The 13,517-nt window shown below is 42.7% G+C and overlaps 1 protein-coding gene across 1 annotated transcript in view; it reads right to left on the reverse strand.

Moving 5' to 3' along the window:
• Positions 1 to 11,592, reverse strand: part of Sar1b (secretion associated Ras related GTPase 1B) — a 26,069-nt gene extending 14,477 nt beyond the window's left edge. The window contains exon 1 of the mRNA XM_028775990.1: positions 11,471 to 11,592. The gene's annotated coding sequence lies outside the window, so the exon portion shown is untranslated. The remainder of the gene's footprint in view (positions 1 to 11,470) is intronic.
• Positions 11,593 to 13,517: the final 1,925 nt, after the last annotated feature.

Here is a 13,517-nt window from a genome sequence, read left to right on the forward strand (position 1 = left end):
CTATTTATCAAATCTTTGTTGTAAGAGCCGGGGTTGGAGAGAAAGAATAGGGAGAAAAGCAAAAAAAAAATAAAGATGGTGAGCTTCCATTCCTGATTTCTAAGGTGGTAAAAAGCAGGAGGGTCAAGAATTTAAGGTCATCTTTGACTGCATAGTTAGTTCAAGGCCACCCTGGGCTACATGTGACTCTGTTTCAATAAGAACAAAAAATAACAATAATTAGTAAGGCCAAATGTGGTGGTGCAAGTCTTTAATCCCAGGCATGCAGACTTCTTGAGTTAGAGGCCAGCCTGGTCTGTTTACTGAGTTCCAGACTAGCTGAAACTATATAATAATTAGACTTTCCAAGCTAGACTTGGTGGTACAAGTCTGTAAGTCCAGTTACTCAGGAGGTTGAGGCAGGATAATCTCTAAATCCAAGTTTTGCCTGGACTACACTGTACGACTGAAACCAAGAGCTTGGCATACTTAGCGAGACATTCTCAAAAAGAAATAGAAAGCCTGGGATCAGACATGATGGCAGTTAGACTGTAGAGGCAGGAAGAAGTAGTTCAAGGTCAGACCCAGTTATATAGCCTAGGCTTTCTGAGATCACCTCAAAATAAAAACAAACAAGCCCACCCCATTCTCTTATCTCCCATCCCATCCCTGCAAAAAAATAAATATATAAATTTAAAAAGCTATGTGCATGGGCTGGTGAGACGGCCTGATGGATAAAGACACCTGCTGTTAACCCTGATGGTCTGAGTTCAATCCCTGGAAACCACCCTGCAAACGCTCTTCTGGCTTCTACAAGGACACTATGCCATATGTGTACTTCTCCCCAGTAAATAAAATGCAAGGTAAAAAAAAAAACCTTAGTGTAAAGAGCCTGTCTAACATATGTCATATTTTTTGAGACAAGGCCTCTAATTTAAGCTGGCTTCTGTGTAGCTAAGGAGGGCCTTGAATTTCCAGTCGCCCAGCTTCCTTCTCCCCAGTGCTAAGATTACTGGCATGTGCCTTCATACATAACTCCTCTTCGCATGGCAATCAGTTCTAGGTGATACATTTGGGGTATATTATCTTTCTGAATTTTTCAACATTTAGTCATTACCACATGTTAAATACACCTTTTAAGTCACAGTAGAAAACAGAATACAATTCAGTATTTACGCAACATAGCTTGGCAAACTAAAGGGGTAAAAGGAAAACAGGACAGAAAGTTTCTTGAGATAAGATCATAGACACAGAAATGCACTTTCACTGGTCAACAAAGTTAACTTTCTAGATGTGAACAAATAACTCTGAACCTTGGGCCCTGTGCCAACATTGGGAAGGCTGTGCGCTTTGTCATTCTTTAGACAAGTCCTATTTGCTGTTAATCATCTCTGCAGTAGGCTGTCGGGTTTGACATGAGTGGCTAAAGAGGGTCAGCAGCTAAGCAGCCCTTGTACCCACACTACCTTAGATCGTGAAAAGGAAGCAAACCCACCTGCAGCGTGTATGAGCCCAGCTCACTTTTCTGAGATACTCTAAGTCCAGCAATGGGCTCCCTTCTCTTCTTCCCTCTCTTGAACTGGTCTGAGAGGGCTTGAGGGGTGGGGGTCCAACCAGGGTCCAGCATGCTGGGCAAGCTCTCACCACTGAGCTTCATCCCAAGCTCTTGCAGGGTATCTGATCACACTGGGACACCCAGATTGTGTTATTTACTGTTCTTACTGTGTTATTTACTGTATTTACTGTATGTGACCCCTTGTCTTTAGTTGAGGTGTGGCTCAGCCTTAGCTCACACCTTTAATCCAAGAGCTTTCTGCTTGAATATTGTAAACAGTCAACCATGGGTCAAAAGGCAGAGCAAGCAACCAGTTGACAGGAAGTGAACACAGGGTTATTAAGAAAAAAAACAAGAGTAAAAGGAAGTCAAAAGGATGGATACAGAGCTGCTTAGGGGAAAAAAAAAAAGGGAAAAAACAGTGGATTTCTGAGTTCAAGGCCAGCCTGGTCTACAGAGTGAGTTCCAGGACAGCCCAGGCTACACAGAGAAACCCTATCTCGGAAAAAAAAAAAAATCCCTTCTCCTCCAAGTTACACATCTTCTTACCATTATTGTCTGGATGACAGGGACACTGAAATGTGTAGGGGCCTAGGATATAGGCATGGTATGCACAAAGCTCTGAGTTCAAGATCCAGCACCCAAAACCAAAACAAAATATGGAAAGACATTGGTACTTAGAGAATACACATGAAAACTTTATCTTTCCAAGAGACTTGCAGATGCCATATTTTATCAAAGAGAATCATAAGGCAACAGAGTGTTACTTTATTTGTGGTCTCTGAGCTTTTGTTACGTCTGAGGACCTGAGATACATTACTAAGAACACAAAGAGGGATAACCCATGTGGTTCTTCCTCTCAAAAGGGCTATAGAGTGCAAAGAAGAGGGCATAATAACTGCTAAAACTTTATGTGTTAGGGATTTACTGCTGTGAACAGACAACATGGCCAAGGCAACTCTTATAAGGACAATATTTAACTGAAGCTGGCTTATAGGTTCAAAGGTTCCATCCACTATCATCAAGGAGGGAGCATGGCAGCATCCAGGCAGGCATGGGGCAGGAGGAGCTGAGAGTTCTACCTCTTCATCTGTAGGTTGCTAAGAGAAGACTTACTTCCAGGCAGCTAGACAGAGGATCTTAAAGCCCATGTGCCTACATGACACACTTCCTCCAACAAGGCCACACCTACTCCAACAAAGTCACAACTCCTAATAGTGCCACTCCCTAAGCCAAACATATTCAAACCACCACATCCTAAAACACAGGCTCTTACCTATAATCCCAGCACTTAAGCTAAACAACAGGCTTGAGGAGATGGCTCATCAGTTAAGAGCGTTGATTGTTCTTGGAGAGGTCCTGGGTTCAGTTCCCAGCACCTACTAGACAGCTCACAACCACCCAGAACTCCAGTTCCAAGGTTTCTGACTCTGATCTTTGAGGGTACCAGGCATACATGTGGTACACATGTGCAAAATACTCATATACATAAAAAATAAACTAAACAAATCTAAAAGGAGGAGGATTGTTGTTCGTTCAAGGCCAGTACCAGGTCACCCTGGACTCCAAGGGTGTCATGGCTCATGCCTGTACCCTTAGAGTTTGAGAAATGGAAGCAGGAGGACCAGAAATTCAAGATCATTCTTGGCTATATAGCTAATTTGAGGCCAGCCTGGGCTACACAAGAGTCTGTCTTAAAACAACAGACAGTGATAGAGAAAGGACCACCACTGCCCGGCAAGGCAAGAGAATCTTAAGTTCAAGGTTTGTCTGAGCTGCTAAGTACACAGTTTAAGGCCAGCTTAGGAAACTCAGTGGGACCAGTCCCAAAACCAGCAAATGGGGGGTTCTGGATATAGCCTAGTGGTAAAGAGCTTAAAAGCCATTTAGGAGAATCCTATGTATAATTCCCTATATAAAAATAAATAAATAACATGTTTAAATCATTACCCTTCACCCCTGCAGTGCTTATGAGCAAACCACAGCCTTAGACATGCTAGACAAGTACCTCATCATTGAGCTATATCCGTGACTGTTATTGTTTGTTTGTTTGTTTCAATCACATCTCACATTCAGTTCTATCCAGGGCTTGTAGTATAGTCTGTCTGGTCCCCAATAGAAGCCTCCTGGTTAAGAAATTTGTGCTGTTCAGCAAAATGATAGATGCCTGTAGTCCCCAAATAAAAAGCCACATCCTAAACTACAAAGTATCGTTTTAAAATCTGTCCCCACTCCCATATGCTGCCTCCAGAGCAGGTCTGCCAAAATGCTATCTTGGAAGTTACTGCACAGCCTGACAACAACTATTTGCTGGGGATAGTCTCAGCTTTTACCTGTTATGTCAGTATAACAATTTTGGTGGCAAACTGTCCATTGACTCTATACATCCTGTATGATGAAGAACTTCCACAAGTTTTGAGCTGAGAAATAATTCAACCAAATTCCTGGCCTAGTATTTCAGAACTTTCTCTACTTATCGCTTAGCTACCTTTCCAAGATTAACGCATATTACTTCCCTACTTGTAGTTTTCCCTGGGTCAAAGTACTGGTGACCCACACTTTGTCATCAGAATGTCCCTCTACTGTCTCTGCTTAAAGTCCTTCTGCCTCTGATACCCACCATGCTATGAATAAGTCATACTTGGCATGATATTTAGGGAAAACAGGGGTGGACCATGGAATGCAGGGAGGCCAGAAGAACCAGAAGAGTGAGTAGCAAAAAAGGAAAGACATCAGTGGCATCAAATGCAGCTGCAGAGGAGCCATAGCCAGCTTCAGTCCACAGAAGCAATTTTTGACTGCCTAAGAGGCTTTCAATGGAGCTGTGTTGTAGGAGGTAAAGCAGAGTCGAAACTATCTCCGATTTAAAGTGTGACTTTGAATGAGTTACAAGTTTCTTCTGAATACCTGCTGGCATGTGGTAAAGACCAGGAGAGCTAAAATGTGTGCACACACACACACACACACAAAACCACAAAACCCACCAGGGAGACGGCTCAACAGGTAAAAGAGCTGGCCACAAAAGCCTCACATCCAAGTGTGCTCCCCAATACCCACCTAAAGCCAGATGGTGGAGTACATCTGTAATCACAGTATTCCTATAGTGAGGTGGGAGACAGAGACAGGAAATTTCCTAGAAGTTTGGGGAAGAGGGCAGGTATCCTGGAGTGGAGTACACAGCACAGCAGCAGAAACAAGAGAGACCCTGCTTCAATGAGGTGGAAGGTGAGTCCTGACTTGCCAAATGTATTCTCTGACCTCCATGCCTGCCTGTCTGCATACACCACACAAAATGCACTAAGTTAACCTGGCTGTTATTATTATTGAGCTATGAATGAAGAACAGAGGCTAAAAGACAGAGGGACAGTGAGATCCTCTGCCTCTTTCTAAAAGTTTGAACCATAGGCTGGAGTTGGCTCAGCGTTTAGAGTAGCTGCTCTTGCAGAGGACCCAGATTTGATTCTCTGTACCCACATGGTGGCTCACATCTGCAACTCCAGTCCCAGGAGATCTGATCCCCTCTTCTTAAATCTACAGGCACATGGTACATATAACATAAATATAGGCAAAGCATCGGTATATATAAAATAAATTTAAAGGTTTAAAAGTAAAATAGATTTTTTTCAAATATTTATTTTATGTATGTGAGTACACTGTTGCTCTCTTTAGACACACCAAAAGAGGGCATTGGATCCCATTACAGATAGTTCTGAGCCACCATGTGGTTGCTGGGAACTGAACTCAGGACCTTTGGAAGAGCAGACAGTTCTCTTAACCGCTGAGCCATCTCTCCAGCTCCCAAATAGATTTAAAAAAAAAAAAAAGTTGAAATGGATGTGGTAGACTACCTCTATAAATCTCAGCACTGAGGAGTCTGAGGTGGGAGGTCCCAGGCCAGCTTGAGCTAGATAACAGAAGTCTAAATATATAAATACATTTGAAATAGAATGAGAAAAACAAGATTTTCTTCTTCAGGAAGAGTGAGAATTGGGTATAATGATAAATGAAAAGGAAAAACTTCTGGAAGAGCCAGGCATGGAGTGCACGCCTTTAATCCCAGCCTAGGGAGGCAGAGACAGGTGGATCTCTGGGAGATGAAGGCCAGCCTGGTCTACAGAGTAAAGTCCAGGACAGAGAGCTACATAATAGAGAGAAAGAGGAGAAAACTAATGAATTCTGACTAGGAGCTTGCACTGAGAGCACCCTGTCCTGTATGAGTCAAAGGAAGGAGGTCAAGAAATCTGTGGAGTTGACAGGAATCTGACTCCCAAAGATGGAGAGGAGTAGACCCTGATGGCACATGCCGTAATCCCAGAGTTTAGGAAGCTAAATAAAAAGACTGACTTTAAGGCCAGGTTGGGCTACACATATATTAAAACCCGTCTCAAAAATAGTGGGAGTGAGGAAATTTTGAAATATACAGGACAGGTACTGTAATGATGGATCAAGTTAAATGATTGTTCAAAAGGCTGGGGATGTACTTCAGGGGTAGCATACTTACCAAGAACATGAATGGAACAGGATTTGAGCCCTAGCACTGAGTTTATTTATTCATTTATTTTAGTTTTGCAAGACAGGATTTCTCTGTGTAGTCCTGGCTGTCCTGGAACTTATTCTGTAGACCAGGCTGACCTCGAATTCAGAAATCCACATGCCTCTGCCTCCCAAGTGCTGGGATTAAAGGTACTTGACACTACCAGGAGGCCAGCACTGAGTTTAAGGGAAAAAAAGTTGGAGATCTAACAAACATTCCCAGCAGTGGCAATCAGCACTGATGTGTTGTTTCCCCTCAACATCCCCTTGTTAGGCTCCCATCTTCTATGATGTTGGGCTTTAGAAAATTCAGACTTCCAGGACAGAGAAAAAAGGGCCAAAGGGCTCTGAGTGTGACTCTGAAGCTGAGAGGAGCAAAGAGAGCATGAGAACAGCCCTGGGAGGGCACGATGAGAGGCTCTGGTGAGCTGACTCAGTCCAGGCTGAGCAGACAAAGGATGGGTGTAAGAACAGAGGTGACCAAGCGCAGGTTTCCACAGAACAGACCAACAGAGTAGAGGGAGGGTCTGGAAACCAGAAGTGAGGCTGTGGTCAATGGGCAGAGGGTGAAGCAGACCGGGGTGCATCAGAATAGGAAAGAGCGGAGTTCAGAAGTTCTGTTCTGGGTGGAGGCAGCACTAAGGTCAGGCACGAAAAGATAAAGAGACATTGGGGTGAAAGGTGCCGGAAGCCAGGCTAGAAGTTGCTGCGTCCACAGTGACAGGTCTTAGACTCATCTAAAAGAGCAGAGGGCATTGCTATATAAAGCAGCACTGAGTCAAGACGCAAAGTCTTCACTGGGATGATGGTTTGTCAGAGAGAGACACAAAAAATGGTGAGGGTAGAACAGGTAAGTCTTAAGGAAAAGGATTTACCAGCATGAGGGTGCTGCTAGTCTATTGTTATAAAATCTAACCTCAGAGAAATTATCTACTTATACAGAGAAACTCCACTTGAGAAAAGATATTCATAGTTCTATAAAATTACAATGTACTAAACCCTCAAAACAAACCAGGAGTTACTAAAATATAAATAGCTCTTTGTTTCTGTTGTGTTCAAATTGAAGTAAAAATAAAAACACCCAACTAAGAATAAAGTCACTGAGCTACAAACAGACACCTGAGCCCTGGGAACAGGTTACACAACCCAGGAACACATCAGAGACATGTGAAGAGCAAAGGTCACTGACAAGGAAACATACCACATCAGCAGATTTATTTATTGCATGAACACCAAACAGGAAAAGGCTGTGCAATCTACTCAGGTAACACGAAAATCATCGCCGTGAACAGGACTCAGGTTACAAATCACTGCTTAAAACTCTGTCTCGTTGAACTTGTATGGATACCTCTCTAAGTGAAATGTTCGTGCAGGCAAATCTTGAGAGCAAGCAGATTAGTGCTGTCAGAAGTGGGAAAGGAGTTCAGGCAACTGCTAATGGGAACTGAGTTGCTTTCAAAGGTGTGGAAAAATGTTCTACAATTAGTGGTGAAGGTTGTATAACATTGTAGCTATACTGGGAACACTCTGTATACTATAAAATGGTGAATATTATGCTATGTCAAGTCTAGTTCAACAAAGCTATCATTTGACATAAAAGCAAATTTAAAAACTGTAAATGAACACTTTATGTTTACAAATAATTAATAAGGTTTTTATTTTTTCCTTAGGACAAGTTACAATGTAGCTCAGACTGGCTCCTCCTTCATTTCCCAAGTGCTAGAGTTATAAGCATATGCCACCATGCCCAACTTAATAACTTTTAATGTGAAAAAAATTAATAGATTCTCATTTAAAAATCTACTGACTTGTTGTATGTGCGTGTGTTGCACTTTAACCAGAGGAACCACCTTGCAGCCCCAGTTTCCACGTTACATATGAATACATTGTCACTGAGGGCCACCATAACAAGTATTAGGATAGTGTCCTGCAAACACAGACAGATATTTCACTACAAACCAACAAGTGTGCCACTCGTCTGATCACAGCTCTAGGCTAAGGCAGAGGATTCCTGGTTTGAGACCAGCACAGACTACATCATAATTCTTTTTTTTATTTTTATTGAGTCAGGATCTTACTGAGTAGCCCTAGTTGGCCTGGAACTCACTGTGTAGATCAGGCTGGCTTTGAGAGATCTGCCTGCTTCTGCCTTCCCAGTGCTGGAATTAAAGGTGTACATCACCACTCTTGAAGAGAAGAGTTAGGTATGGTGTACTTGCCTGTAATTTGTAAGTTCAGCATTTGTGACATAACAGATCATAGTGAATTAAGGCCAGCTTGGACTAATAAGATTCTGTCTCTGACAGACACCAATGATGACTGAAAACAGCACAGCAAACAGCAAAATACATGAGGATGAAAATGTCAAAATATGGGCTGGGGAGGCAGTTCAGAGGTTAAGACCTCTCGTTCTTGCCGACCCAGCCTCAGTTCCCAGCACCCATATGGTAGCTCACAACATCTGTAACTCCAATTCCAGAGGATCTGATGGCTTTTTCTGGTCCACAGGTATCAGGCATGCATGCAGTACAAATGCATACATGTAGGCAAAATACCCATAAAATAAAATACAGCTTTAAAAAAGTCACAATAAAACTCATTATTTTGTATGCTAACTTAAAAAAAATAAAAATAAAAGAAGGACCAGCAAGATGGCTCAGTGGGTACGGCAACCGTTGACAGACTAGCAGACCAGAGTTTAATCCCTAGGACCCACATAGTCAAAGGACAATAGTGACTTTCCCATGTTGTACTCTGATCTCTACATGCTCAACATGGCACATACAATCTCATATATATATAAGACAATCACATACATATATAAGACAGAGAGATAGAATGCTATCTGTAATCTAATTTACCACTAGAAAAACAAAGGCCAGGCTGGAGACATAGCTCAGTTAGTAGAGTACTTAGTTTGACAGCACATAAACCATGCATGGGACAGCACACAAACCTGTAACTCAGCCCTTGGGAGGTAGACAAGAGATCCAAAGTTCAAGGTCAGTCTGAGCTGCCTATACCTGACCAAGTTTTTGTTGTTCTTTTTGTTGCTACTTGTTTGTTTGTTGTTTTGAGATAGAGTCTCACTATGTAGCTGGCCTGGAACTTTCTATGAACCCCCGGCCAGCCCCTGCCTGAGGGCTGGGATTAAAGGGACACACTACCACTTGACTTGTTCTATGCACTGACTATGTTTTGTACACTAAATTTCAAAAGTGTTCTGCTTCACACATTTCCATCCTAAAACAGCTTATTGGACAATAATTTACCCCACCTCAATCCCTAATGCAACACAATTGTATGAACTAAACTTTTAGGTTTTTTAAAGATTTATTTATTTTATATATTTGAGTACACTGTCACTGTCTTCAGACACACCAGAAGAGGGCACCGGATCCTATTACAGATGGTTGTGAGCCACCATGTGGTTGCTGGGAATTGAACTCAGGCCCTCAGGAAGAGCAGCCTGAGCTCTTAATGGCTGAGCCAACTCTCCCACCCTAAATTAAACTTTTTAATTAATATAATTTTTAAAAAGTGGGTACTTGTTTCCTCTGGAAAAAAGTGACACCCAATTTAAAGAAGGTTAAAACCACAAGAAATACAGCTTTAAGACTGAAAAACGGAGAAGAAAAAAATCCTCTGTCAAAAGGATGGTAGAAAAAGGGAGAAGGGGAGAGAGAGGGAAAGAGAGAGAGAGAACATTTGATGGGGGAAGATCTCAAAGAGGCCAGTCTGGGCTACAAAGCAAGACCTAGTCTTAACAACAAAAAGAATGTTGTGAGACTGAGTACTGAACTTGGACTTGCCTCTAGTGGACTAAGACAATTCAAACTGGTATACTTGATAACAAATTCCATCCTCAAAACACCAATAGAGGGCTATCCAGATGGCTCATTAGGTAAAGGCGCTGTCACCAAGCATGATGACTTGAGTTTAATTTCAGAAACTCACACTTTGACACATACTCCCTGATATGATCTTTAACACAGACATACTCATAATATATGTGTAATAAAATATTACCAATATTAATAAAACAACAACCAAAGTTTTTCTAAAAATTACACACAATGGAGAAACTTTAGCTTCATCATGTTCTGCCAAAAAAGTCATTTCAATGAGTTTCAGCCAACTTTGTACTTGAGATGGAGGCGGAGATGTGGTGAGTCACTACTATAGCACTCCAGTTTGTAAGCTGTGACTGAGGTGGCAGTGATTTCCACGTCTGATAGACTACTTCTCTGTCTCAAGTCCTGCTTGCATTTCTACTCCATTAGTACAAGGCAAAAGAAAGTTAGGATGCACCATATTCAAACTACAAAACTTCAAAACCACAGAATCAATCTCTAACATTTTGACAAAAAGGAAACTCAGAAATACCTGGGGAGTATCTTAACACTGGGAACAATTTTTTTTTTCTCTTGAGATAGGATCTTCTCAGGCAGTCTTGGCTCAAATGAGGCCCCTGCCCTCCTGCGTAGGTGAAATTATAGTCAGAGTGCCTGCCTATGTTCAAAAAATTTTTTTAAAGGTCAAATTATTTTGGTCACAAAGATAAATGTACTGAAAGGTGCAATGGTAGGCACACATCTCCCTGATTTACTGACACTCATCATTGGCAAATTGTAAAATCACCCTTATTGGTCACCTGCAAAATAACTGACAGACTGCAGTGTTGTACAGGTGGTACCTTCTTTTTCACTGCAACTACTCTGACCAATATTTAAACAAAGGACACAGATCTTCAGGGTAAGATGCCACCCACACAGAGCTTAATGTAAGAATGTTCAAATATATGACAGTAAGTTCAATTTTCCTCATCCCAATACATTAAACTCCTGATAAATTTTATTCCTTCAGCTAACAAGGTCAGACTTGGACATTTCAAAATAAATGTTATCTTGTCGGAAAATCTTAACTTTTCCCCCATTAGTATCTTTTCCCTTCACTCAACTGGGCTTGAGCTAAGAGTAAACGATAAGTATTAAGAATGAGGAGACTCAGTTGATCCCCACACTAACTGAGACAACACAGAGACGTCCCAGCCTCTCCAGCTGTCAATGACCCCTAATTCTCTCATCTTACCTAGTGGGGAAACTGAGGCCCAGGGGAAGGAAAGAGGCTCGCGTGCGGTACTGTCAGTCTTTCCTGACATACTTGCCGCGTGACAACCACTGTTTTACCCCAAAAGCCACTAGTGCGGTTCCCGCAGGTATGGACCGGAGATGTCGTCCCCTCACACCGCAAAAACACCAAAACAACACCCCAACAGGCAGGCTCCCCTTTCAAGAAAGACCAGAGACAAGAGCTCTGGGCGAGTGTACAGCCTAAACAGTGGCCTTCCGGAGGTCCGCAGCTGTCGCCCGCTCTATTCCCCGACGAGGGCACTGCACTCACCTGCGACTCCAGAGAACGCAACCCTGCTCAGTGCCGGTCCTACACGCTCCGAGCCGGGTGTGCAAAGCGCTATGGCTGCCGGGGCCTCTGCTCTCCAGCTTCTTCCGGGTCGGAGGGTGCCTCGCTAGTGACAGTCCGCAGTTCCCCGGCCCCGCTCGCCCGCAGTTCCGCCTCCTTGAGGTCTCGCCACCAATCCCTGTGCTCCGGACCACTTCATGCCAACCCCAAGAGGCACATAAGTTTTTTGGTTTGGTTTGGTTTGGTTTTTGGTTTCTTTGTGTAGCCCTGGCTGTCCTTGAACCCACTCCGTAGACCCGGCTGCCTCAAACTCAGAGATTCCCCTGCCTCTGCCTCTCGAATGTAAATTTAAGGTGTGGGCCACCACCACCAGGCTGTTTCTTTTTTCCCCTCTCAGTACTAGGGGGCTGCAGTCTACCACCGAGGTGCATCTGCCACTCTTTAATTATTTTTATTTGGAAACAGGATCTCACAAAGTTGCGCATGAACATATCATCTTCCTGCTCTTCCTTCTGAGGAACTGGGATTGCAACTTTGCAGCACCAGGTCCAACTTGGCATCTAATTACCCAAAGCTACATCTTTTGAGTGACCCTTGTGTTTATGCTAGGATATGTTTTACTTCTTGCAATTCTTTGGGAAGCCCACACCCATCCCTTTCTCTTAACCCACATGGTTAAGCCTATATTAAAGTCTTTATTAATTTCCACCTAAATACCTCTTTTATAGGGGGCTGGCTGAAAATAGCGCTCAATGGTAGAGTGCCTGCCTTAGCTTATAAAATTCCTTGGGTTTGGCTCCCTGTACAATACAAAAAAAAAAAATGTGGGTCCTGTTTGTCTTGTTTGAGAAAGGGTCTCTCTACATAGCTTTGGCATCTGCCATCAAGTGACAGCTAGGAGTCTAATCCCTGGAACTCACAGATTGAATAAAGAGAATCAACTCCTGGGAAAGCGGTCATCTGACTTTCACAAGTGTACCACACTGAACGAAGAAAGACATTTGTATTATTTAAAGTTTAGAAGAACAGAAAAAATAAAAATTAAGATCATTTTTGAAGAATATTATCGTATTACCAGTTTTTACTTCATGGGCAGTGCTGTAAAACACAGCACTTGGTCTGTCCACACACATGGGTTCCAAGGTTACTAGTCATTTCAGCTTTCAGTTTCTGCTTCTGTAGAATTGGGACTAATATTCAGAAGCAATCAGTATTATGAAGAAACAATATCCATCACAAGCCTGGTGGTGAACCCCTGTAATCCCAGCTAGGAGGCAGACATGGGAAGGTCAGAGATGGCCTCACTTGAATACATAGCAAGTCTGAAGCCCACAAGGACCACATGAGAACCTGTCTAAAACCAGACAGAAGAACATACAGAAAGCACTAACTATGGGAACAGCATTGGGAAGCATTACTGCTCAACTACATTAAACTAGCCTGAGGTACCAGGCAGTGGTGGTACACACCTTCAATTCTAGCACTCAGGAGGCAGAGGCAGGAGGCTTTCTAATTTGAGACCAGCTTGGTCTACAGAGCTAGTTCCAGAACAGCCAACCAAACAAAACAAAACACCAAAAGCCAAAAACAAAACAAAACAAAACAAAACAAAAAAAACCTAGCCTGAAACAATGGATGACTTTAACTCTCAAAGTCTTAGAGGTTTTACCCAGGCATGATGATAGCATAAGTCTTTAGTCTCAGCACTTGGGAATCAGGGGCATGTGGATCTCTGTGAGTTCAGGGCCAGCCTGGTCTACATAGCAAGTTCCAGAACAGCCAGTACTAGAGTCTCAAATAACCAGAACCGTTTTAGAGGTTTTGACTAAAACAAGAAAAACCTAGTTAGAACTGTTTGGGGCAGTTTCACATGGCACTAGCACACAGGTTATATTAAGTCAAACTGAAAGCTGAGATTATTTTGGCAAGAGGCAGCTGCAGTGAGCCAGGTGAAGAGTAACCAGGGGCCTGGGTTGGGTCAATGGAAGAGATTAACAGGGAGTCAAGAATGAGAATATATGTATATGTG

This window comes from Grammomys surdaster, unplaced genomic scaffold (genome assembly GCF_004785775.1).
Source record: "Grammomys surdaster isolate TR1022 unplaced genomic scaffold, NIH_TR_1.0 262, whole genome shotgun sequence".
Lineage (NCBI taxonomy): Eukaryota > Metazoa > Chordata > Mammalia > Rodentia > Muridae > Grammomys > Grammomys surdaster.